This window comes from Vulpes lagopus, chromosome 5, assembly GCF_018345385.1.
Source record: "Vulpes lagopus strain Blue_001 chromosome 5, ASM1834538v1, whole genome shotgun sequence".
Taxonomy (NCBI): domain Eukaryota; kingdom Metazoa; phylum Chordata; class Mammalia; order Carnivora; family Canidae; genus Vulpes; species Vulpes lagopus.
The window spans coordinates 96810083-96836076 of record NC_054828.1 but is presented as its reverse complement, the minus strand read 5'-3'; the positions used below and the strand labels follow the sequence as shown (position 1 = coordinate 96836076).

Sequence of the window (25994 nt, the reverse complement as noted above, 5' to 3'; positions counted from 1 at the left end):
TATCAATGTGAGGTTGGCAGTTAGACAAACAAGTCTTGATTCCATGGGAGAGATGAGAGCTAAGATGTGAACATGGACATCATTGGCTAAGAAGTGGTATTTGAAGCCATGAGACTGGAAGAGATGCCTTCAGTAGGTCAGTATCTGGGCACCAGCTTGGACGGTGACCAAATCCTGCCACCTGGTGGGCACTGGAGAGGGAAGGGTGAGTCTGGCTTGCAGCTGAGTCTTTTGTAGCCATATATACATGTGGCTGATTCAAGTGGGGACTGGCACTACTCCCACATCTTTCTTATTTCTCCCTCTGTAGTTCCACTCACATGTTTTCTATAAGCCCGCACTGTCTTCATACTCCACCAGGGGCAATACCAGTTGGGCTCTAGGGCCCAGAGCAGATGTATAATGGTCCTCGTTTCCATGTGTCCTTAGGGGTCATGCCTTGGTTTTTGCCCTCTGTCTCATAAAAAGCCCACATTTATATTACATGGCAGCCCTTTCAGGCCATCTGAGGGCTTTCATCTCAAGAACTGCAAGAGTTTTTTTTAACAGTCATTCAGTTTTCATTTCAAAGATGGGAAATGGAAGGCCAGAGAAGAGAAGTAGCTTGGCCAGGGTTACAGAACAGATCAGTAGGAACTGTGAACTCTGGGAGGCTAGGGACTACTAGCACTGCATCTTGACCATTGTAGAGAAATATGAATTCCAATAGTAAAAGAGGCATAAAATTAAATGGCATAGCCTTTTAAGAAAATGTTTTATTTAGAAATAATTATAGGTTGGCAGGAAGGTGCAAAGGAGTATACAGGGAAGTTCTGAGCACTCTTTAGCCTGTTTCTCCCAGTGTTAACATCTTGCATTCTTACTGTACAATGGCAAAACCAGGAAACTGATATTGGTACAATCCACAGAGTTTATTCAGATTTCACCAGTTACACACACACTCATTTGTGTATATCTGTGGCTCTATGTCATTTTATTACATGTGTAGCTCCATGTAAGCACCAAAATCAAGATAATGAACTGTGCCACTCCACACATCTCCCTCTTTATAGACATATGTGACTTGTTACCCTCATCCTTAACTCCTGGCTACTAGTGATCTGTTCCCCATCTCTGTAATTATGTTATTTAATGGATGTTATATAAATGGAACCATGAAAAAGTATTCTTTTGAAATTGGCTTTTCTTCACTCAGCATAATTTCCTTGAGGTTCATTCAAGTTGTTGGGTATATCAGTAGTTCTTTCCTTTTTATTGCTGAGTAGTATTTCATGATATGGATGTACCAGGGTTTGTTTAACTAGTCACATTTTGTTTAATGTCCTCTTGAAGGACATTAGGTTAGTTTTCAATTTGGGGGCCATTATGAATAAAGCCACCACAAAACATCAGTGTGTAGGTTTTTGTGTGAACTTAAATCTTCATTTCTCTGGGAAATATGCCCAAGAGTGCAATTTCTGGGTCATATGGTAGGTTCATTTTTTGTTTTAAAAGGAACTGCCAAACATTTTTTCGGAGTGGCTGTGCCATTTTATATTTCTATCACAATGTATGAGTGATCCAGTTTCTCTACATATTTGCTAGGATTTGGTGTTATCACTATTTTTTTATTCTTGCCATCATAAAATGTAAGGGGTGATATCTCAGTGGTGTTTTAATTTGCATTTTTCTAATGGCTAATGCTGTCTAATATATTTTCATTTGTTTACTGCCATTTGCTTATTATTTTTGGTGAAATGACTGTCCATATCTTTAGCCCACTTTCTTTTTTTTCTTTTCTTTTTTTCTATATTTTTTATTGGAGTTCGATTTACCAACATATAGCATAACACCCAGTGTTCATCCCATCAAGTGCCCCCTTCAGTGCCCATCACCCAGTCACCCCAACCCCCTGCCCACCTCCCTTTCCACTACTTCTTGTTCGTTTCCCAGAGTTAGGAGTCTCTCATGTTCTGTTACCCTCACTGATATTTCCCCCTCATTTTCTCTCCTTTCACTATTTTTTTATATTCCCCAAATGAATGAGACCATACAATGTTTGTCCTTCTCCAATTGACTTAGTTCACTCAGCATCATACCCTCCAGTTCCATCCACATTGAAGCAAATGGTGGGTATTTGTCGTTTCTGATGGCTGAGTAATATTCCATTGTATACATAGACCACAGCTTCTTTATCCATTCATCTTTCGATGGACACCGAGGCTCCTTCCACTATTTGGCTATTGTGGACATTGCTGCTATAAACATTGGGGTGCAGGTGTGCCAGCGTTTCACTGCATCTATATCTTTGGGGTAAATCCCCAGCAGTGCAATTGCTGGCTCTCAGGGTAGATCTATTTTTAACTCTTTGAGGAACCTCCACGCTGTTTTCTGAGTGGGTGCACCAGTTCACATTCCCACCAACAGTGCAAGAGGGTTCTCCTTTTTCCACATCCTCTCCAACATTTGTTGTTTCCTGCCTTGTTAATTTTCCACATTCTCACTGCTGCGAGGTGGTATCTCATTGTGGTTTTGATTTGTATTTTCCTGATGGCAAGTGATGCGGAGCATTTTCTCATGTGCTTGTTGGCCATGTGTATGTCTTCTTTGGTGAAATTTCTGTTCATGTCTTTTGCCCATTTCATGATTGGATTGTTTGTTTCTTTGCTGTTGAGTTTAATAAGTTCCTTATAGATCTCGGAGACTAGGCCTTTATCTGATAGGTCATTTATTTGCAAATATCTTCTCCCATTCTGTAGGTTGTCTTTGAGTTTTGCTGACAGTTTCTTTTTTTATTTATTTATTTATTTATGATAGTCACAGAGAGAGAGAGAGAGGCAGAGACACAGGCAGAGGGAGAAACAGGCTCCATGCGCCGGGAGCCTGACGTGGGATTCGATCCCGGGTCTCCAGGATAGCGCCCTGGGTCAAAGGCAGGCGCCAAACCGCTGCGCCACCCAGGGATCCCTGCTGACAGTTTCTTTTGCTGTGCAGAAGCTTTTTATCTTGATGAAGTCCCAATAATTCATTTTTGCTTTTGTTTCTCTTGCCTTCATGGATGTATCTTGCAAGAAGTTGCTATGGCCGAGTTCAAAAAGGGTGTTGCCTGTGTTCTCTAAGATTTTGATGGAATCTTGCCTCACATTCAGATCTTTCATCCATTTTGAGTTTATCTTTGTGTATGGTGAAAGAGAGTGGTCTAGTTTCATTCTTCTGCATGTGGATGTCCAATTTTCCCAGCACCATCTATTGAAGAGACTGTCCTTTTTCCAGTGGACAGTCTTTCCTGCTTTGTCAAATATTAGTTGATCAAAGAGTTGAGGGCCCATTTCTGGGTTCTGTAATCTGTTCCATTGATCTATGTGTCTGTTTTTGTGCCAGTACCACACTGTCTTGATGATCATAGCTTTGTAGTACAACTTGAAATCCGGGATCATGATGCCCCCAGCTCTGGTCTTCTTTTTCAATATTCCCTTGGATATTCGGGGTCTTTTCTGATTCCACACAAATATTTAGATGATTTGTTCCAACTCTCTGAAGAAAGTCCATGGGATTTTGATAGGGATTGCATTGAATGTGAAAATTGCCCTGGGTAGCATTGAAATTTTAATAATATTAATTCTTCCAATTCATGAGCATGGAATATTTTTCCATCTGTTTGTGTCTTCCTCAATTTCTTTCAGAAGTGTTCTGCAGTTTTTAGGGTATAGATCCTTTACCTCTTTGGTTAGGTTTATTCCTAGGTATCTTATGCTTTTGGGTGCAATTGTAAGTGGGATTGACTCCTTAATTTCTGTTCCTTCAGTTTCATTGTTAGTGTATAGAAATGCCACTGATTTCTGGGCATTGGTTTTGTATCCTGCCACACTGCCAAATTGCTGTATGAGTTCTAGCCATCTTGGGGTTGAGTCTTTTGGGTTTTCTATGTACAGTATCATGTCATCTATGAAGAGGGAGAGTTTGACTTCTTCTTTGCCAATTTGAATGCCTTTTATTTCTTTTTGTTGCCTGATTGCTGAGGCTAGGACTTCTAGTACTATGTTCAATAGCAGTGGTGAGAGTGGACATCCCTGTTGTTCCTGATCTTTGGGGAAAGGCTCCCAGTGTTTCCCCATTGAGAATGATAATTGCTGTGGGCTTTTCGTGGATGGCTTTTAAGATGTTCCCTCTCTCCCTACACTCTGAAGATTTTTGATCAGGAATGGATGCTGTATTTTGTCAAATGCTTTCTCTGCATCTATTGAGAGGATCATATGGGTCTTGTTTTTTCTCTTGTTGATATGATCAATCACATTGATTGCTTTATGAGTGTTGAACCAGCCTTGCATCCCTGGGATAAATCCCACTTGGTCATGGTGGATAATCATCTTAATGTATTGTTGGATCCTATTGACTAGTGTCTTATTGAGAATTTTTACATCTGTGTTCATCAGGGATATTGGTCTATAATTCTCCTTTTTGGTGGGGTCTTTGTCTGGTTTTGGAATTAAGGTGATGCTGGCCTCATAAAATGAGTTTGGAAGCATTCCATCCCTTTCTATCTTTTGGAATAGCTTTAGTTAAATGGTATTGTTTCTTCTTTAAACGTTTGATAGAATTCCCCTGGGAAGCCATCTGGCCCTGGACTTTTGTGTCTTGGGAGGTTTTTGATGACTGCTTCAATTTCCTCCTGGTTATCGGCCTGTTCAGGGTTTCTGTTTCTTCCTGTTCCAGTTTTGGTAGTTTGTGGTTTCCCAGAAATGCATCTATTTCTTCTGGAAATATATGCCTAATTTATTGGCGTATAGTTGTTCATAATATGTTCTTTAAATCATTTGTATTTCCTTGGTATTGGTTGTGATCTCTTCTTTTTCATTCATGATTTTATTAAATTGAGGCCTTTCTCTCTCTCTCTCCTCTCTCTCTCTCTTTTTGCGGGGGGAAAGAAAAAAGAGCATCCAAAATTTATTCTCCAACAAGACAAACAATGTCAGCAGGGAAAAACTACAGGGGTTTCTCCACAGATCATACATTCACATGAGCATGATTTGCTTAACAGGGAGAAAGTCTCTGGTGTGTTCTCTGTAACAATATCCATTTCACAGTGTAAACAGGTACTAGCATTGTGTACTTACTATTCCAGAACGAAAGGCACAACATGGTAAAAAAATTTTTTTTGGATCTTAAGGTCAGGTGCAATAACACAGACCAACTTTTGTTAAGAGTCTTGATCTACTTTTCCACAAAGAAGGAGATTCTTCACTAGGAAATTAAGGTCTTTCTTTCTCCTTCCTTGTTCAACCATCAGAGTATGTTTCATCATTACATATACAAAAAGGGGGGAAGGTTTAAAAAAAAAGAATCATGAAAAAACTTCAACGTCCAGCTGCTCCCACCACACATCAACTCAGGTTTAAGACAGGGCCTCAGAACATTTCGGCGGTCATAAAATAGGAAAATATACACTATGGCTACAAAAATAAAAAATAAATGAGGTAGATAAATTAAAGCTTTCACAGCCATGACTTGCCTGTTCGAACATCGTAGCCTTCATGCAATACTCTAGAACAATCTTTATACTAAGTTGGCATAAGCTGCACCAAGGACATTTTTTTGTACAAAGTAGTATGTGAACCTGTAAGAAATATGCCCTTTCCATGAGTTTCTTCAAGAAGGAAAACCCAGGTCTTTGATTGAGTAGGCACTGGCGGGCCAAATTAAGTCACCTGAGGGTCCCTGCTTAGGTGCCTAGCCCTCCTGGTGGCTCAGGAAGGAGGCATCTGGAAAGCATAGGGAGTACATTGGCACTCTTGGGGCTCTGAATGAACTCTATTTAAATAAGCAGCAACATGCATTGACTCTCTAAGGACTAAACCAGTCCATTTGAGGGTATCCTACCTAAGGTCCCAAGGTTGAAGGAATTTTGTAATTCTACAATCTTAGTTAAAGAAAAAAAAAGTACATCCAAGAAAAAGAGAAAGGAAGGATGGGTACAGGAATGGGAGGGGGGGTCATACAAAACAGGTCCCTAAACAGATGCCAGATCTTGTCCACGTACCCACATACAGTCACCAGGGAAGTATACAGCACCCCCTCCCCCAATTAGGCTAACAGTTGTCCATTGTAGTTCAGTAAGTTCCAACTTGAAATAGGAGGATAGTCCTTGGAAATACTCTCGGTTGTATAAAGGTTTTATGTATACAGTTTGTCACAAGTAACAAAGCTATTTTGCAAGACCCGCTTCTTTCCAAAATTAAAGAAAAAAAAATCCTAGTTTGTATATGTTTTAGTATTTTTTTTTCTGTTTCAATTTTTTTTTATTTTTCAATTTTTTTTTCTTTGCAAAGCAGCCTAACAACATCTGATTGTAGAACTTGCCTGAGGTTGTGATCACACTGTAAACGTCATTTGCACATCAATAGGAAAAACAGGAGGAGATGGGTTCTTTTAACAAGGAAAAAAAAAAAAGTAGTAGAGTTCTAGAGGTCATTCTGCCTGCATTTCTCCCTCGACAAAAAGCTTAGCTGACTGCAATCTTATTTTCTTCGAGGAAGTGAGAGAATTGGTGTTTGGGGACACTGTTGGCAGCACTTAGTTTTTCCACTTCAGCACAGGTGGCAGACTGGGAGCCATCCATCTTGGAGATGGTGGTGTTGTTCACAATGGAGGTGGCTCCCAGGAAGACTGGGAGGGTAGGAATACCCCCACTCTGGATCACAGAGATCTCATTGGTCTTCATGGCCAGACCTCCATTGAGCATGGTGGTGTACTGGTTCCACACGACAGGGTCCATGTTCACCGAAGGGGCCAGGATTTCCTTTGGAAACATCTCAGGGACTCTGTTTCCACCAGTTCCTAACAAAGTCATGGTGTTCTCGATGGCCAGCTTCCTCTTACGGTGTGCCAAGCTATCGTTCACCCCACGTGTGGGGGTGGTAATGCATCTTGAGGGAGCTCTGGCAGCTCAAGACCCGGTGGCAAATGAGACATTCATTGGGGTTGGTGGTGGCCTTGTGGATGTTCTCCACCAGCTGCTGTAATTTCAGGGTCTCCGACCCTGACTCGGGGGTCCCACTCCTTTGGAAGCCATCAACCCTTGGGGAAGTGTGGTTTGCCCACCCCTCCCACTAGGGATCCATCCTCACTTTCCGGGGAAGGCCCGGGCTGCAGGTCGTTGGGCAGTGGGCCGCCCATGAGGTCCTTGGGGTTAGTCCCTGAAGAGAGATTCTGAGGTAGCCCTAGACAGGGGGGCCCTATTACAAGGACAGGTTTGCTATCTAAAGAGAGACTTGATTCATCTATGGGGACAGGTACAGAGAGTGCATAGGGAATGCCATTGGCTGCCATCATTTTATTGTGGAACTTGGCAAAGAGCTGGGGGGGTTGGCCTTCACCTGGGGAGGTTGATGAGAGCGCACCTTGAGGTTGCCCTTGGTGGTGAACTGGTTGGTGGCCACAGAGCACACGAAGGGTCTCTCTCCAGTATGGGAGTGAAGGTGGATCTGCAGGGAGCTATTGGTCCCCAAAACCTTGCTACAGTACTTATACTTGTAAGTATACTTGTAAGACGAGGATGGCCTTGTCTTTTGGTTTGGCCTCCATTGGGGATACATTCAGTGGCTTCCCCTTCCCTTTCTTGGACAGGTCTAATGCCACGGTGGAGAAAGAGCTCTGGAAGAGCACAGAGCCTGGGGCCTGAGGTAGCAAAGCACCAGGAAGGCGTGACATGCTGTTCAGCAGAACCCTGGACCTGTTGGGCTTCAGGGCGAAGGGCGCCAGCCCCTGGGAGCTGGCGGTGGAAGGGATGTTTGTGTGAGGTAGCTTGGCTGGTTTCAAGGTGTCCAGAGACAGGCCCTGGCTGCCGGCTTTCTTGCTGAGCAAGGCCATGGCCGCGGATACCTGCTGGGACATGTGGCTGCCCAGGGTCTTGAGGGTGTCTGCTCCTGCCATGCCCAAGTGGAGGGCATGTGAGGCCCACATGTTCACCTGCACACGGATCTGCTCAGTGAGCTGGATCTGCTGCAGCAGCTGCTGCTGCAGGCACAGGATCTGCTCTGGGACCCATGGGATGCTGAGTCCTGTGCCGGGCACAGGGGCTGGTGGTGCCTCAGTGCTGCACTGATTCATTGCCACCTTGGTGCCCCTGCAGTGCTTGCAGAGTGACATTAGTGTCACTTTGCCTTTGGTAAATAGCTTATGTCCTGGGACGTGGTCGGCTGGGCGGTCTCAGTCTTCAGGTACATGACAGATTCAGCACCCAGCTTCTCCTTCAGCTCCCTCAAGCTGCCGCCATCCTCACTGTGACCATCCTTACTGCCTGGACTGTGTGGAGGGTGGTTGAGCGCAGCCCCGAGAAGTCTTCCGGAGGCACTAGCCCCTCGCTGTTGTTCATGAGGAGCACAGGTGGATTTTTTGTGCAATTTTTCTTATGTTCTAAGAACTCCGAGAAGCTGAAGAACTTTGCAGGCATTTCTCACAGATGTGAGTCTCCTCCCACCGAGTCCTCTTTGCAGTCATTCCATCCCTGTTGGCTTCACTGCCGTTCCCCATGGTGGTTCATTGGAGCACCCAGCTCCCCCGCCATTGGCACCACTGTGGCCACATTTGCAAACTCCAGGGCCGGCTGCTGCGGTGGCTGCTCACCCTGATCCTCCTCCAAGTTGATGTGCTGGGGTTTCACCTGCTTGCGCCTTGATGTGGTGCCAGCATCGGCCACCTGGAAAGCCTCGGTTATTTGCCCACTCCCCTCTTTTGTTTTTAATAAGGCTGGCTAATGGTTTATCTATCTTATTAATTCTTTCAAAGAACCAACTCCTGCTTTTGTTGATCTGTTCTACAGTTCTTCTGGTCTCTATTTCACTGAGTTCTGCTCAAATCTTTATTAACTCTCTTCTGCTTGGTGTAGGTTTTATTTGCTATTCTTTCTCCAGTTCCTTTAAGTGTGGGGTTAGCTTGTGTATTTGAGTTTTTTCCATTTTTTTTGAGGGATGCTTGTATTGCGTATTTCCCTCTCAGGACTGATTTTGCTGTATCCCAAAGATTTTGAATGGTTTTATCTTCATTCTCATTAGTTTCCGTGGATCTTTTTAATTCTTCTCTAATTTCCTGGTTGACCCATTCATCTTTTAGCAGGATGGTCTTTAACCTCCATGTGTTTGAGTGTCTTTCAAATTTCTTCTTGTGATCGAGTTCTAGTTTCAAAGCATTGTGGTCTGAAAATATGGAGGGGACAATCCCAGTCTTTTGGTACAGGTGGAGACTTGATTTGTGACCCACCCAGTATGTGGTCTATTCTGAAGAAAGTTCCATGTGTACTTGAGAAGAATATATATTCAGTTGCGTTTGGATGTAAAGTTCTGTAAATATCTGTGAAATCCATCTGGTCCAGTCTATCATTTAAAGCTCTTGTCTCTTTGGAGATGTTGTGCTTAGAAGATCTGTCATTTGCAGAAAGTGCCGTATAGAAGTCACCCAGTATTAGTGAATTATTATCTACGTATGTCTTTACTTTGGTTATTAATTGATTGATATACTTCGCAGCTCCCACATTAGGGGTATAAATATTCATGATTGTTAGGTCCCCTTGTTGGATAGATCCTTTAAGTATGATATAGTGTCCTTCTTCATCTCTTACCAGAGTCTTTGGGATAAACTTTAATTTTTCTGATATGAGGATGGCTACCCCTGCTTTCTTTTGAGGACTAGTTGAATGGTAAATGGTTCTCCAACCTTTCATTTTCAGGCTGTAGGTGTCCTTATGTCTAAAATGAGTCTCTTGTAGACAACAAATAGATAGGTCTTGCTTTTTTATCCAATCTGAAACCCTGCGTCTTTTGATGGGATCATTAAGCCCATTCATGTTCAGAGTTACTATCGAAATATATGAATTTAGTGTCATCATAATACCTATTAAGTCCCTGTTTTTGTGGATTATTTTTGGGCATCCTCTTTCTTTCACAGAGCCCCCCTTAATATTTCTTGCAGAGCTGGTTTGGTGGTCACATATTCTTTCAGTTTCTGCCTATCTTGGAAGCTCTTTATATCTCCTTCTATTCTGAATGAGAGCCTTGCTGGATAAAGTATTCTTGGCTGCATGTTCTTCTCATTTAGGACTCTGAATATATCCTGCCAGCCCTTTGTGGCCTGCCAGGTCTCTGTGGAGAGGTCTGCTGTCAATCTAATATTTCTCTCCATATAAATTAGGAATCTCTTGTCTCTTGCTGCTTTAAGGATTTTCTCTTTATCTTTGGAATTTGCAAGTGTCACTATTAAATGTTGAGGTGTTTAATAGTTTTTATTGATTTGGAAGGGACCTCTCTATCTCCTGGATCTGAATGCCTGTTTCCCTCCCCAAATTAGGGAAGTTCTCAGCTATGATTTGTTCAAATATGCTTTCTGGTCCTCTGTCCCTCTTGGCGCCCTCTGGAACCCCAATTAAATGTAGATTTTTCCTTCTGAGGCTGTCATTTATTTCCCTTAACCTTTCCTCATGGTCTTTTAATTGTTTTTCTCTTTTTTCCTCAGCTTCCTTCCTTTTCATCCACTTGTCTTCTATATCACTTGTTCTTCTACCTCGTGAACCCTTGTTGTTAGGACCTCCAGTTTGGATTGCATCTCATTTAATTGATTTTTAATTTTAGCCAGATTAGATCTAAATTCTGCAGTGATGAAGTCTCTTGAATCCTTTATGCTTTTTTGCAGAGCCACCGGTAGCTCTATAACTGTGCTTCTGAATTGGCTTTCTGACATCAAATTGTAATCCAAATTCTGTAACTCTGGCAGAGAGTATTGTTTCTGATTCTTTCTTTTTTGGTGAGTTCTTCTTATCATTTTGCTTAGTGCAGAGTGGCTAAAAATGAGTTGTACTGGAAAAAGGAAGGAAAAAAAGGAAAAAAAAGAAAAAAAAGAAGAAAAAAAAGGAGGGGTACCCTCTGGTTCTATATACTGTAAATACCTCGACTTCCCATGGAGCTTTCCAGCGCTGCTTGGTCAAGACTTGCTCTTCCCCTGTCCTTCCAGCTGGTGTTCTGGGGGAGGGACCTGCTGTGCTGAGTCTCAGGTGTGTGCACCTAGGGGAGCTGTCCCACCCTCCTGCCAGGTGCTGGGCTCAGTGGGAGCTGTTTACCCCATGAGGCCCCTGTTCCCTGGTAGCCCCACTCCATCCCAGGCACAGGGTGACCCCAGGAGGTACAAGCACACTGGCGGCGGCCAGCTTTCCAGCACTGGCGTCAGCTCCCGTAGTAACTACCGCAGTCTCCCAGTCCACACGGGCCTGGATTCTCCGGGGTGGGGGCGCTGATCTCCACAGCTCGGGGGCGCCTGGTGGCAGGTGCGTCCTCAGTGTCCTGTGCCCTCCCCGCCTCCGCCTGTTCCGGGGGTAGCGCCGGATCCTGGGCTCTGTCCTCGTGCCCTGGGATCCGGGGCCTGTGCTCCTGGAATCGCGCTCCCAGGGCCCTGGCTCCCGAGGGCAGCAGGGCGCAGCCTCCTCTGCTGGAGCCCCGCAACCCCATCCCCAGCTGCTCCCGAGGCCCCGCCGGGCGCTCCAGCCCCTCACTGAGCTCGGCCCACGGGGTGTGGCATGCTCTCCCCCGGGTGCACCTCTCTGTTAGTGACCCTGGGAGACTGGGCGCTCCACTGCCCCTCCTGCGGTGCTGCCCGGGTTCCCCGCTGAGCGCCTCTCCCTCCGGGAAGAATCCGGTGGGTATTTTTAAAGTTCCTGCTTCTCCCGGGCTGGGCTTTCCTGTCCTGGAGGCTCTCGCTGGGGGCCTTAGCCCGGCTCCTCGCGGGGCCCCTCCCCCACTTGATTCCTTTTTATTTTCATATTTTTTTCCACCTTCCTACCTTTAGAAGCACAAACTCTTCTCTCTGTAGTGTTCCAGCTGTTCTCTCTTTAAATCTCAGGTCGAATTTGTAGGTTTTCAGGATGATTTGAAAGTTATCTAGGTAATTTTTTTTGGGTGGGTGTGTTAGGAACCCTACTCCTCTGCCATCCTGCCCTGCCTCCCTCTTTTCTGTTCTTTCTTTCCTCCATACCTATTGCAGAGCCCCAATGTGGGGCTTGAACTTATGACCTTGAGATCAAGACCTGAGTTGAGATCATGAATCAAACTGTTAACTGATCCACCCAGGCATTCCCTTCTGCCCTTTCCTAATTGCATTGTTTTGTTTTTTGAATGTTGAGTTTTGAGAGTTCTTTGTATTTTCTAGATATATGTTCTATCTATGTAAGTTCTATGTCAGATTTGTGACTTGCAAATATTTTCTCTTAGTCTGTAATTTGTTTTTCATCCTTTTAACAGGATCATTTGCAGGGTAAATATTTTAATTTTGATGAGGTCTAAATTATCATTTTTTCCTTTTATGGGTCATGTTTTTGGTGTCAAGTCTAAAAATTCTTTGTGTAGTCCTAGTTATCAAAGATTGTCTCCATTTTTATCTAGAAGTTTTATAGTTTTATATTTTGTTTAAGTCTATGATCCATTTTGAGTTAATTTTTATATAGGGTTAAGGTTTAGGTTGAGGTTAATTTTTTTGCCTGTAGATGTCTAATTGTCCAGCACCATTTATTGAAAAGGATGTTTTTCCTCCATTGAATTACGTTTGCTCTCTCAAAAATTAATTGGACATATTTGTGTGGATCTATTTCTGAGTTCTCTGCTATGTTCCATTTATCTTTGTGTCTATTCCTCTACAAATACCATATTATCTAATCACTGTGGCTTTATAGCTGGGAAGAGTGTTTCCTCCTATATCCATCATTAATCTTGATGAAAAAAATTCCTTGAACTGTTTTTTTGGGAAGGGTAGGTTTGAGGGAAGAGATTTCTTCTTATGTTCACAAACTGAAATTTTTTTCTCCTAATTATTTTCATCTTTGAACTAGAAAACCTGATGGGAAAAAAGTTTATAGAATTGTGTGTGAAAGAGAAGTAAATTGGTCAGGTGTGACGCCTTTACCTGGAAAAAGTTGCAATGGACTTTATGCCCACTCTCTTGGCTTCTTGGAGGCTTTCTTAATACCCATCATATCTCAGAAGAGCTTCTAGATAGTAGAGATTATAGTAATCCTGATCCATGTGTAAATGGAGTGAGTTTAACCTTACTAAAATAGCTTAAACAAAAGGAGAGGACTTCAGGATCTGTGAATTTTCTAAACAAAGGCTGTCATATTAGTTCCAAGAATATATAATACTAAATACAGTAGCTAATGGGCGTGGCAAGTGTATAATTGAAAAAAGTGAGTTGAGGTAAGAAATAAATCCAACTACCACCTGAAGGGGCATTACCACTCTGTTCCAGCCCTCTGTGGAAACAAAACCTTAGTATTGTCAGAGTAAAACAAACAAAAAAAAAAGGCAAAAATCCAGATTTTTAAAAATGTGAACTCTCTTGTCTTTTAATGTTAGGAATCAATCAGTATTTTGAAATAACACTTATGGGCCAGATGAACTTGTCTGTGACTCTAATCTTTCCCACAGGTAGCCAATTTGCAACCTTTGCTACTCAACTGGTTCAGCCCACAGTGCGCTGTTTGTTATTGCCAGTGATGAAGGTAATGTGTGATTGGTCATGCAATTATGTGCTGGGTCTAGTCTGGTTCCAAAGAATATGAGGGTGCATTTAAAAACAGTTTATTTGCCCATGCAAATCTTGCAATCTTGTTTACGCTATTTACTTTGCAAATCTTTTGTGTTTTGTTTTAAAGAAGCCAGAGCTGAGGAGAGCTTCAGCCCAGACTCTTTCTAATGCTCCATCTATCAGACTATGTAGAATATGATTGTATTGTATTGACTGAGAACCAGTGGGTGTGATTACTTCTAGGTGTGGTGGAGATGCTGGGAATGGAGGCTTCTGGGGTCTGTGTGTGTATGCAATGTTGGGGGAAGTGGAGGGTGCAGAGGACAATACCTAGGTGTAAAAAAAAGTGTAAGACAGCATCAGGAGGTCCATGAAGTCAAAACTATTCTTATTACAATATAAGGCATTATTTACCTTTTTCCCTCTCGTTTTTTAATGTGTTTCCAGGGGAGTGTTCCAGAAGCTATATGACATATAATGATGTCATTGCTCTGATGGCTAATGAAAGATGTGTATATGTGTTTTTGTATTTTAAAATTTTGTTTAAAACAAACTTCTCTGGGATCTTAATAATATTTAAGAGTATAGAGAGGTCCTGGGATCAAAGAGTTTAAACCCTGCTAGTCTAGGGTAGTGACTGTCAACCCTATCTGTATATTAAAGTCATCTGGGGGAGCTTTAAATAAGTGCTATTGCCTGTACCTCATCCCAAACCAATTGATCCAGAATTTCTATAAATGGGAAGTTATCATTATTGCCATCTTCATCCCTTTCATTATCACCATTACTATTACCATCTCCATCATCATCATTACTGTTACAATTCCCATTATCATCATCATCATCGTCTTTGTCACTATCATCATCATCTTCTCCATCATCATCATCATCATCAGAACTCTACCTCTGAACTATCCACCATTGCTCAGGCCCTGTGCTATGTCCTGTACCTCTAATTCTTACAACCACCTAGAGAGGCCAAGATGATCTTACTTTTTTTTTTTTTTAAGATTTTGTTTATTCACGAGAGATGCAGAGAGGCAGAGACATAGGCAGAGGGAGAGGCAGGCTCTCTGCAGGGAGCTTGATGTGGGACTTGATCCCAGGACCCCAGGATCACACCCTGAACTAAAGGCAGACACTGAACCACTGAGCCACCCAGGTGCCCCAGCATGATCTTACTTTACAAGAAGAGAAATTTGAGTCAGAAAGACTGAAGTGAGTGAGTTCACAGAGCTGGAGCAGATGGAGTCAGCATTCAAAACCAGCTTTCTCTGGGATGCCTGGGTGGCTCAGTGATTGAACATCTGCCTTCCGTTCAGGTTGTGATCCTGGGGTCCTGGGATTGAGTCCCATATCAGGCTCCCCACAGGGAGCCTGCTTCTCCCTTGGCCTATGTCTCCACCTCTTTCTGTGTGTCTCTCATGAATAAACAGATAAAATCTTTTAAAAAACCAAACCAAAACAAAACCAGCTCTCTCTGCTGTATCAACATTTCCAGTTTTTACAACTACTGAATCTTGTTGAATTATGCTTTTATCCCTCTAACTCCACAGTATTTTTTGATAGATTTTTATAAACAAACTGCACTACTAATCAAGAATTTATGTTTTAAATCATGTGCTAAAACCATGCAATGGTCAGTGGTGACTTCTGCTTAATACAAGATCGTCAGACTACAGTACAGAGTTGAGCCAATTCCACCTAAAAGCAGAGACCTAATTTCTGGGTTAACCTGAAAGGCCTAAATGTAGTTAAATATGTATTTTTTTATGATACTTTGAAATACTGAGAAGAGCTCATAATACCCCCACCTCACAGCTCTTATTCTTGGTGAATCTCAAGGTAATTGCAGTTCATGGGTAGATGGTGGAAGGAAAATGAAATCTTCCATTTTTTGCTGAATTCTGAGTAGTAAAATGCCCTGGATGTGCTTAAAGCCTTATCTTACAAATCGACCTTCATGAACAGTTTATTTTAATTTTCGTCAGGAAACTGGCTTTATGGATGCCAGAGGATGGAGTGGGTTGAGTGGGAGAGGAAGAAAGTAGGTGCCGTGGGCTCTTTGCTTCTGGAGCAGTGATCCTTTTCCTCTGATGGGGGAGGAGAGCATGAAGATTAATGGCACGCAGATGCGGTGTCTGTGAGACGTGTTGACCTGCCAGATAGAGAGATGCAGCAATTTGCAGAGTCCTCTTTGTTCTGCCTTTACAAAGTTTTGCTTATTCTACATTAATAACAGAGACATTATGACCCCAAGGAGCTACTACCTCCCCTCTTGGGCTAGTTAAACCTTATGTCTTCTTTAGATCTCAGTTGAAGAGTCACTTGCTTAGAGAAACCCTCCCTCTCTCCTTGACTAAAGTCCCTATGATGAGCTGGGCCCATTTCCTTCATAGCACTTAGGCTAAGAATTGTTTTACATTTGCTGTGGTGGAGCTTCAGTTGACGTTTGTATCTCCCACTAGGCTACAATTCCCTCAAGGGTAAGAATGGTGTCTGCTTTTGCTCACCATTTTTATTTCCTGCATTTAGCACCGTGCCTCATTCAAATAAGTTTTTAAAATAAAATGAATGAATGTATGAATGAATGAATTAGCAGTGCTGAAAAAGCAACTACAGGTTTTGTTTTTTGTCTTTTTAATGTATTGGATTCCTTCCTACTACTGTTGTTCTCCATGTTCAGGGCCATGTTACTTTTTTATTTTTATTATAGTAGAATGCTGACCATTGTCTATATTTGAGGCTAGGCCAAACACTGTTAGTGCAGATTGCTAGGTCCTAATTTCCCCAAATGGTTCTCAGCTGTGTTATACATTTTATTGCACTTTTAAACAAAACCTATCGGGAAGAGGTGGTGTTTCTCCAAATTGAAGTACCTGCACCAGAATCACATGGGGGAGCTTTGTAAAATAGCCTACTTCTGGGCTTAACCCTGGGCCTGCTAAATCAGAAGCTTGGGGGATAGGGGCATGAGAATTTGCATTCATTGTTATTATCTTAAAAATGATGAATATGTGCCATGTGATCCAAACCCCCAAAGTATAAGAAAACATATGGACTTAAAAAAATTAAATGTCTAAAAAAATGAATAGTTTTAGGCTTGTAGAAAAGTTGTGAAGATAGTGCAGAGAACACCTGTATACCTCACACCCAATTTCCTCTGTTGTTAACATCTTACACTGTTAGGCCACATTTGTCATGACGAATGAACCAATAATATTGATATATCACTATTAACTCAAGTGTAGAGTTTGTTTGGATTTAGGTAGTTTTTCTTTTTTTTTGTAAGTAACAAAATTCCATTTTAAGTTTATTTGTCTCTGGTTTCTTAGGCTGTGTGTGTGTGTTTTTTTAAAATAAATTTATTTTTTATTGGTGTTCAATTTACCAACATACAGAATAACACCCAGTGCTCATCCCGTCAAGTGTCCCCCTCAGTGCCCGTCACCCATTCACCCCCACCCCCACCCTCCTCCCCTCCACCACCCCTAGTTTGTTTCCCAGAGTTAGGAGTCTTTATGTTCTGTCTCCCTTCCTGATATTTCCCACACATTTCTTCTCCCTTCCCTTATATTCCCTTTCACTATTATTTATATTCCCCAAATGAATGAGAACATATAATGTTTGTCCTTCTCTGATTGACTTACTTCACTCAGCATAATACCCTCCAGTTCCATCCACATTGAAGCAAATGGTGGGTATTTGTCATTTCTAATGGCTGAGTAATATTCCATTGTATACATAAACCATATCTTCTTTATCCATTCATCTTTTGATAGACACCGGGGCTCCTTCCACAGTTTGGCTATTGTGGACATTGCTGCTATAAACATCGGGGTGCAGGTGTCCCGGCGTTTCATTGCATCTGTATCTTTGGGGTAATCCCCAACAGTGCAATTGCTGGGTTGTAGGGCAGGTCTATTTTTAACTCTTCGAGGAGCCTCCACACAGTTTTCCAGAGTGGCTGCACCAGTTCACATTCCCACCAACAGTGTAAGAGGGTTCCCTTTTCTCCGCATCCTCTCCAACATTTGTTGTTTCCTGCCTTGTTAATTTTCCCCATTCTCACTGCTGTGAGGTGGTATCTCATTGTGGTTTTGATTTGTATTTCCCTGATGGCAAGTGATGCGGAGCATTTTCTCATGTGCTTGTTGGCCATGTCTGTGTCTTCCTCTGTGAGATTTCTGTTCATGTCTTTGCCCATTTCATGATTGGATTGTTTGTTTCTTTGGTGTTGAGTTTAATAAGTTCTTTATAGATTTTTGGAAACTAACCCTTTATCTGATACGTCATTTGCAAATATCTTCTCCCATTCTGTAGGTTGTCTGTTAGTTTTGTTGACTGTATCCTTTGCTGTGCAAAAGCTTCTTATCTTGATGAAGTCCCAATAGTTCATTTTGGCTTTTGTTTCTTTTGCCTTCATGGATGTATCTTGCAAGAAGTTACTGTGGCCAAGTTCAAAAAGGGTGTTGCCTGTGTTCTCCTCTAGGATTTTTTTTTCCCTTTTTTTTTTCCTTTTTTTTTCCTCTAGGATTTTGATGGAATCTTGTCTCACATTTAGATCTCTCATCCATTCTGAGTTTATCTTTGTGTATGGTGAAAGAGAGTGGTCTAGTTTCATTCTTCTGCATGTGGATGTCCAATTTTCCCAACACCATTTATTGAAGAGACTGTCTTTCTTCCAATGGATAGTCTTTCCTCCTTTATGGAATATTAGTTGACCATAAAGTTCAGGGTCCACTTCTGGGCTCTCTATTCTGTTCCATTGATCTGTGTGTCTGTTTTTGTGCCAGTACCACACTGTCTTGATGACCACAGCTTTGTAGTACAACTTGAAATCTGGCATTGTGATGTCCCCAGCTATGGTTTTCTTTTTTAAAATTCCCCAGGCTATTCAGGGTCTTTTCTGATTCCACACAAATATTTAGATGATTTGTTCCAACTCTCTGAAGAAAGTCCATGGTATTTTGATAGGGATGCACTGAACGTGTAAATTGCCCTGGGTAACATTGACATTTTCACAGTATTAATTCTGCCAATCCATGAGCATGGAATATTTTTCATCTATTTGTGTCTTCCTCAATTTCTTTCAGAAGTGTTCTGCAGTTTTTAGGGTATAGATCCTTTACCTCTTTGGTTAGGTTTATTCCTAGGTATCTTATGCTTTTGGGTGCAATTGTAAATGGGATTGACTCCTTAATTTCTCTTTCTTCAGTCTCATTGTTAGTGTATAGAAATGCCACTGATTTCTGGGCATTGATTTTGTATCCTGCCACACTACCAAATTGCTGTATGAGTTCTAGCAATCTTGGGGTGGAGGCTTTTGGGTTTTCTATGTAGAGTATCATGTCATCTATGAAGAGGGAGAGTTTGACTTCTTCTTTGACAATTTGAATGCCTTTAATGTCTTTTTGTTGTCTGATTGCTGAGGCTAGGACTTCCAGTACTATGTTGAATAGCAGTGGTGAGGGTGGACATCCCTGTCTTGTTCCTGATCTTAGGGGAAAGGCTCCCAGTGCTTCCCCATTGAGAATGATATTTGCTGTGGGCTTTTCGTAGATGGCTTTTAAGATGTTGAGGAATATTCCCTCTATCCCTACACTCTGAAGAGTTTTGATCAGGAATGGATGCTGTATTTTGTCAAATGCTTTCTCTGCATCTAATGAGAGGTTCTTGGTTTTTCTCTTGCTGATATGATGAATCACGTTGATTGTTTTACGATTGTTGGATTTAGGTAGTTTTTATCTAAAGTCCTTTTTCTGTTCTAGGATCTCATCTACATTACAGTTAGCCGTGCCATCTCTTAGGTCCCTTCTGATTGTGACAGTTTCTCAGACTTTCTTGTTTAAAAGACTTTGACAGTTTGAGTATTTTGTGGATTTCCCTCAATTGGTGTTTGCCTCATATTTTTCTTATGATTAAACTGGAGTTACAGGTTTATGGGAGGAAGACCATTGAGGTAAAGTACCAGTCTCATAACATCATATCAAAATTACGTGTTATCAACATGACTTGTCAATGTTTATTCCAACCATTGATCATCGGACTGAGGAAGTGTTTTCCAGATTACTCTGCTGTTACATTACTCCCCCCACCCCCGCCTTTAACACTGTAGTCTTTGGAAGAGGTCAATATGGGTCAGCCCACACCTAAGATGTGAGGAGTTATGCTCCACTTCTTTGCAGGAGGAAATCTATGCATAAATTATTTGGATTTCCTATGCAGAGTTTTGTCTCTTCTCCCTCATTTATTTTTGGATCATTTATTTATATTAGTATGGACTCATGGATATTTATTTTATACTTTGAGTTATAATCCAATGCAACGTTATTTGTTTTGTTGCTCAAGTTGTTCCACCTTTGGCCACTGGGAACCCTTTTAGTTGGCTCTGGGATCCCTTTGACATACCCAATTACTGCCCCCCTGCCTTTTTTACTTTTTGTCACTACAGAGTGCTCTAGGCTCATCCTGTACATTTCCTGACCCAGTCATAGAATTTCAGACATTTTTCCCAAGGAGCCTTGATTATTTTTATTAGAAAATAGTACTAAAAACTATCAGCTAGGCACTAAATATGCTTGTTGTACTGGGTATCACTGCTTCTAAGCTCTCCCAGCTGACCAATCAAGGAAATATACATGTGTATACCAACCCAGGCATATATACATATTTATAAGTATTTCTATATGTAGCTCTCTGTACTATATCAAGCCAAACCTGAGTTTGTGCTGATGTCTCTAATTCTAATTCATTACCACATGGACCACTTCAACCTTTTACCCATGCTTGTCTGTAAACTTTCACTGTAACAGTAAGAAACCTGGCTGGTACCATCCACTATTCATTAGCTTAATCGTTAAGTACCAGTACCCATGTATAATGGTTTCAAAGTTGTTCACTTGTACTCAACACTCCATGGGAAACTTGACCAACTGCATGCAGCAGGCGTATGTACAGTTCCTTTGCCTTTGGGCTTATGGGCTCCACTCATTTCCAAAGTTACTTTAGGTCAGCACCTTTCTCCCTCACTCCCTGCAGTGAGGTTATTTCATACCTTTTTAGTACATTTGGATTCCTTTGTTACAGTCTGCTGAATAGAGAAAATAAGTTAAATTAATTTAAACAATTTTATATTTAAAATTTACATTCAGTAAATTTCATTTTGTATTTAATTCTATATTTTAAACCCCCCCCCCAAAATAGAAAAGATGTGTAGGTTTTTTTAAAAAAGATTTTATTTATTTATTCATGAGAGACTTACAGAGAGAGGCAGAGACATAAGCAGAGGGAGAAGCAGGCTCCCTGCAGAGAGCCCAATGTGGGGACTCAATCCCAGGACCCCAGGATCACACCCTAAGCCAAAGGCAGATGTTCAACAACTGAGCCACCCAGACATCCCAAGATGTGTAGTTTTTAAAATCATAGTCACCCAAACTTAAATTTTTTGAGCACACATTTTTAATGTTTGCTATTTTAACAAGTCGTATGTATTTCGTGCTTCCCTGCTGTTATATAATTAGACATTCTAACAGTTTCTTGGAGGACAGCGGCCACAGACTCCCTGAAGCTTCCAATACTCATATGTGAGAGAGTTTGGGATGTAAGATGCATTTTCTGACAGAAAAAATGTAATTAGTGATGATTGCCTTTTCAGTCTCACCCAGACAATCCCACTCAGTTCCTTCTTTATTCCCAGCTACAGCAGTGGCCTTTTACTTATCTCCGACCCCATGGATAAGACTGTTCTCTGGAAAAAAAAAATCCAAGCTCCACATAGTTTTTAAATTGCCTATTGGCAGAGACTGAATGTTCCTTGAGGCGAATGGTAGGACAGTGAGACCTTAGAAATATCTCAATACAGGCTAAGTACACACTGGAGCTTCTCTTCTGGTAATGATGAACTTAGGAATTCAAGGATGAAAGTAAAATGAGAATATTTTCAGCTAAACAAAAACAGAGGGTGTTTACTACCATAAGATCTGTAGGAAAGGAAACTTTAGGTAAGCGCTATCCAATAGAACTTTTGAAGATGATGACAAAGTTCTCTATATTTGCTGTTGCAGTAGCCATTAGATGCTTGTGGCTAATGAGCACTTGAAATGTGTCTCTAATGAGACCACGGAGCTGAATTTTAAATTTTATTCAATTTTACTTACTTTACATTTAAATTGTCCCATGTGACTGGTGGCTACCATATTAGAGAGTGTAGCCTAAAATAACATACTTCAGGTAAAAGGAAAATGATCCCAGATAGAAGGTATAGATTTAAGAAGAAATGAAGAGCAAAGGAGATACTAAATATATGGGCAAAAGTAAGTTAACATTCATGCAGTAAAATAATAGTATTATCATATAGTTTTGAAAGTATATGAAATTAAAATATATGACAGTGGAAGCATATACATTGGATGAAGTTGAGGGAAATGGAATTTTGTCATCCTTGGATTGTCTGAGGGGAAGATAATGTTATTCATTAGCATTAGTCTTTTATAATTTAAGAATATATGGGGGTATTTCTAGGATAAGCACTAAAAGAGGGAGAGAAATGGAATGATGAAAAATATTCAAATCAAAAGAAAGCAAGAAGAGAGAAAAGAAACAGAATAGGAGTAATGAATATAAAGTCCCATAACATTGGTAGGGTTTAAAAAATTATTTATTATTTATTTTAAAGATTTTATTTATTTATTTGACACAGAAAAAGAGAGCGAGAGAGCAGAAGCAGGGGGAGCAACAGGTAGAGGGAGAAGTGGGCTTCCTGCTGGGCGGGGAGCCTGATGTGAGGCTTGATTCTAGGACCCTGGGATCCTTAATAAGCTGGGCCCATAAGACAGATCCTTAACTGACTGAGCCACTCAGGTGCCCCAGTGGTAGGTTTTTAAACCCAAATGCTCTGTTTCATTGATTTTAAGACACATATTTACTCATATATTTACATTTCTGAAATTGGGAGGCATGTGGTAGACTATGGCATCACATGAGCTCTGCTGTGTCAGACCCCCCTTTGTTTGTCATCAGTTGAGTTTTGTGGATCATTATTATTACATGTATTGAGTTTAATTTCTGTTGAAAATGTTCCAAAAGATGCCCTATGACTTGCATGAAACCGAGTAGTAGGGAAAGAGGTAATATTAGTGAAGCAATTCCTTTTTTTTGGATGAAAGTCTGTTTCTGAGATATGTGCAGTATAAAATAGGAGAAATTGCCAAATCCTTTGGAATTGATGAAAAAAACTTTGATGCAAGGAGAAGCAGGTGTGATCAATTTATACACTTCATAGTGCCATTGTTGAGATGCCATGTCATGGTTTTAACTGGTGGTGTTTATCTTTCTTGATCTATAAAATATTGGTGTGGCAAATGATCCATGATGTTTTAGAGTTGACATAAGTGGTTTATATGATAAGCCTGGTTACACAATGCAAACAGAATCCAATTACATGCTGTTTGCAAGAGATTCATCTAAAACATAAGGGTGGAGGAGGTGGAAAGGAAAAGGACGGGAAAAGATGTGCCACACAAATACTAATTCAAAGAAGCCATCTATATCTGACAAAGTAAACTTTGAGACAATAAACATTCTAAGAGATAAAGAGATAAAGAGGGTCTGTCCTTAGGTATAAAAATCTCAGATCACCAGAGAGATTTAAAAAATAGAAGTTTATATGCACCTAATTAACATGGCTTCAGAATATATAATGCCAAAATAGAGACCAAAATAATATGTCTGTGGCATAGTAGGAGATCTTAATATACCTCTTACATAATTGATAGAACAAGAGGACAAAAAGTGGGATGCCTGGGTGGCTCAGCGGTTAAGTGTCTGCCTTTGGCTCAGGTTGTGATCCTGGAGTCCCGGGATCGAGTCCCACATTGGGCTTCTGCATGGAGCCTGCTTCTTCCTCTGACTGTGTCTCTGCCTCTCTCTCTCTCTGTGTCTTTCATGAATAAATAAATTTTAAAAAGACTCAATTAAAAAAAAAAGATGACAAAAAACCCGCTGAGGATAGAGAACATCTGCTCAATAGAATTAATACGTCTTTCTTCTTGCTCATGGTCAGGTGTATTATGCTATACATAACATCTGCTGAATATATATCGATATATATCAAACATTTACATACAGACATTGGTGGGAAAATATAAGGTTGAAATGAGCAAATTGGTAGTCAGGAGATGTTAGTTAGTTAATAGCAACACTAATAAAAGGGATTGCAACCATCCCTTTACTGACTTCCAAAAATTTCTTACAACAAACATGAAATTACATAATTTCCTCTACTTTCTTACTCTGCATTCTGTTCTGGATTCTATCCTACTCACTGCTTAACACTGTGGCTTCTTAAAAGTTGCCAGTCTTCTGAACCTCATGCCAATGATGAAGCTGCTGCTATTTGCTGATAGGGCTCTCAGATGCTGGCTGGATGCTCAGCTGGATATGTGGCTACCACCTGACCTGGATTCCTTATTGCTATGCTCCTGCCATCTGTTAGGGCTTGGTGCTACCTATGTGGGACTCACTCCCATCTTCCTTCACCAAATGCTTGCAGAGACAGGGCATTCCCATGCTCCCTTGGCCACTGTGCTCTGAACACCAGACTGAATATCTCCTGTGGGCATCTGCAACTGGGTTTGTTCCCCTAGCCCTGTGCAGCTTCTCAGGAATGGCTAGTTCTAGAGCAGAGAATGCACTGTGCTATCCCTCCTGCTCTGTATCTGTGGACAACTCATGAGAAGTGCTAGCATCCTATGGTGATGCAGGATGTAGGAATCAAACCAATTTCAAAATTGCATTCCAATTCTTTGACTGTTGGACAACAGAATTTATATTCAGTTGGGTTTCCCATTTTTTAAATTTCATATTTTCCTTCAAAATCTCATCCCCATCCCAGAGGCTTATCAAAAAATTCTCCAAAGATCTCTTTTTATTAGGCATTTAACAGACAAATTAGAGATTTTTATTCCCGCTATCAAGTGAATAACATTTTTCAGATCTTTAGACCAATAATGAAATACCTTCTATCAATTAAAAATAATGTTATAGAAAAGTATTCATGAGATGAAATGATATGAGATATTGGGGCACCTGACTGGCTCAGTCAGTAGAGCATGTGATCCTTAATCTCAGGGTCATGAGTTAAAACCCTACATTGGGCATGGAGCCTACCTATAAAATAAAAAAGAGAGAGAGAGAGACAGAGAGTAAGATATATCATCTGAAGTAAAAAAGGTGGGATAGAGCACTGGGTGTTTTACTACATGTTGGCAAATTGAATTTAAATAAAATGTTAAAATAGAAAAGGCAGGATACATTGTAAATAGGAAATGATGTTACCAAATAATTTTTTAGACACATTCCTATATTTGTCTGTTATGTAGATGTGAGCATGAAAGATCTGAAGATAAGACCCTAGTCTTAGTCTTTGAAAGATGGAGCTGGTATGTTCTCAGAAACACCTGGGCTGCCTGGAACTCGGTGTGTGATCTTGGGGAAATTGCGTAGCCTTTATAAACTCACTGCCTTTTACAGTGGAAGCTGGGAGGACAGCACCCAGACCCAGGATGAGCACAGGATTAAGGGAGTTAAGTAATGCAGTGGGTTTAGCCCAGCCTGGCACACTGAGAGCGAGCAGTAGACTGCTGTGGCTGTTGCTCTTGCTCCTGTGCTGTTGTGCTGCTGCTGGTGCCCCAGCAGCTATGATCTTACTTGGTCATGTGGATTTTCCTTTGAATGGACCAGCTGTTTTTAGCATTGTAAAGCACAAGCGTACTTGTTAAATGACAAGAGCAAATGCAATGCAAAATACAAAATGAAAAAAAAAAAAAAGAATAAGTAAAGCAAGTAAATAGCCAACAGGTTATAGGGAGAAGCCAGTTCTTGGTGAGCTTGATCAAGAAAGGTCCCTTGGGGGTGTGTTGCATGTCACCATTGAAGAAGAGTGAACCGAGAAGAGGTGGATGGGGGTATCAGTGACGTCCTGGAGTGCTCCTTAAGGGGAGATGAAAGGAGGATATTTTCCTCTGGGATGTGAGGCCCCACTGAACTGAACTCTGGGACTGGAGTAAAGAACCAGCATGAGAACAGGGATTCACCTGCTCCTCCCCAGGCTCAGTGTCCAGCTCAGACCCTGCATCTCCCCTTTCTTTTCATTCATGTTTCTTTCCTACACCCTCGCTGTCAGACTAGACTGGCAGCCACCCAGTCTGTCTTAAGTGCCTTGAAAGGTGTTGAATGGATGTGGCATAGTCCTTGGCAGAGTGACACTACTCCACAGGAATTTGTTTATTCCTTGGTGTAGGACATAGCAGGTAATGAGTATGACTGATAATCTAAGATGTTGTTTATTACTGGATAAAGGAATGTTGCTGTTACATTTGCATATACACTCCCAAACCGATTCTTTAAAATAAGGACCAGATCTGGTCCCTCCATATCAGAGATCCTAAAGGGAGAAG

The 25994-nt window shown here is 41.3% G+C and overlaps 1 pseudogene; it reads right to left on the bottom strand.

Moving 5' to 3' along the window:
* Window positions 1–6478: 6478 nt before the first annotated feature.
* LOC121491858 lies at window positions 6479–14381 on the bottom strand (annotated as a pseudogene).
* Window positions 14382–25994: the final 11613 nt, after the last annotated feature.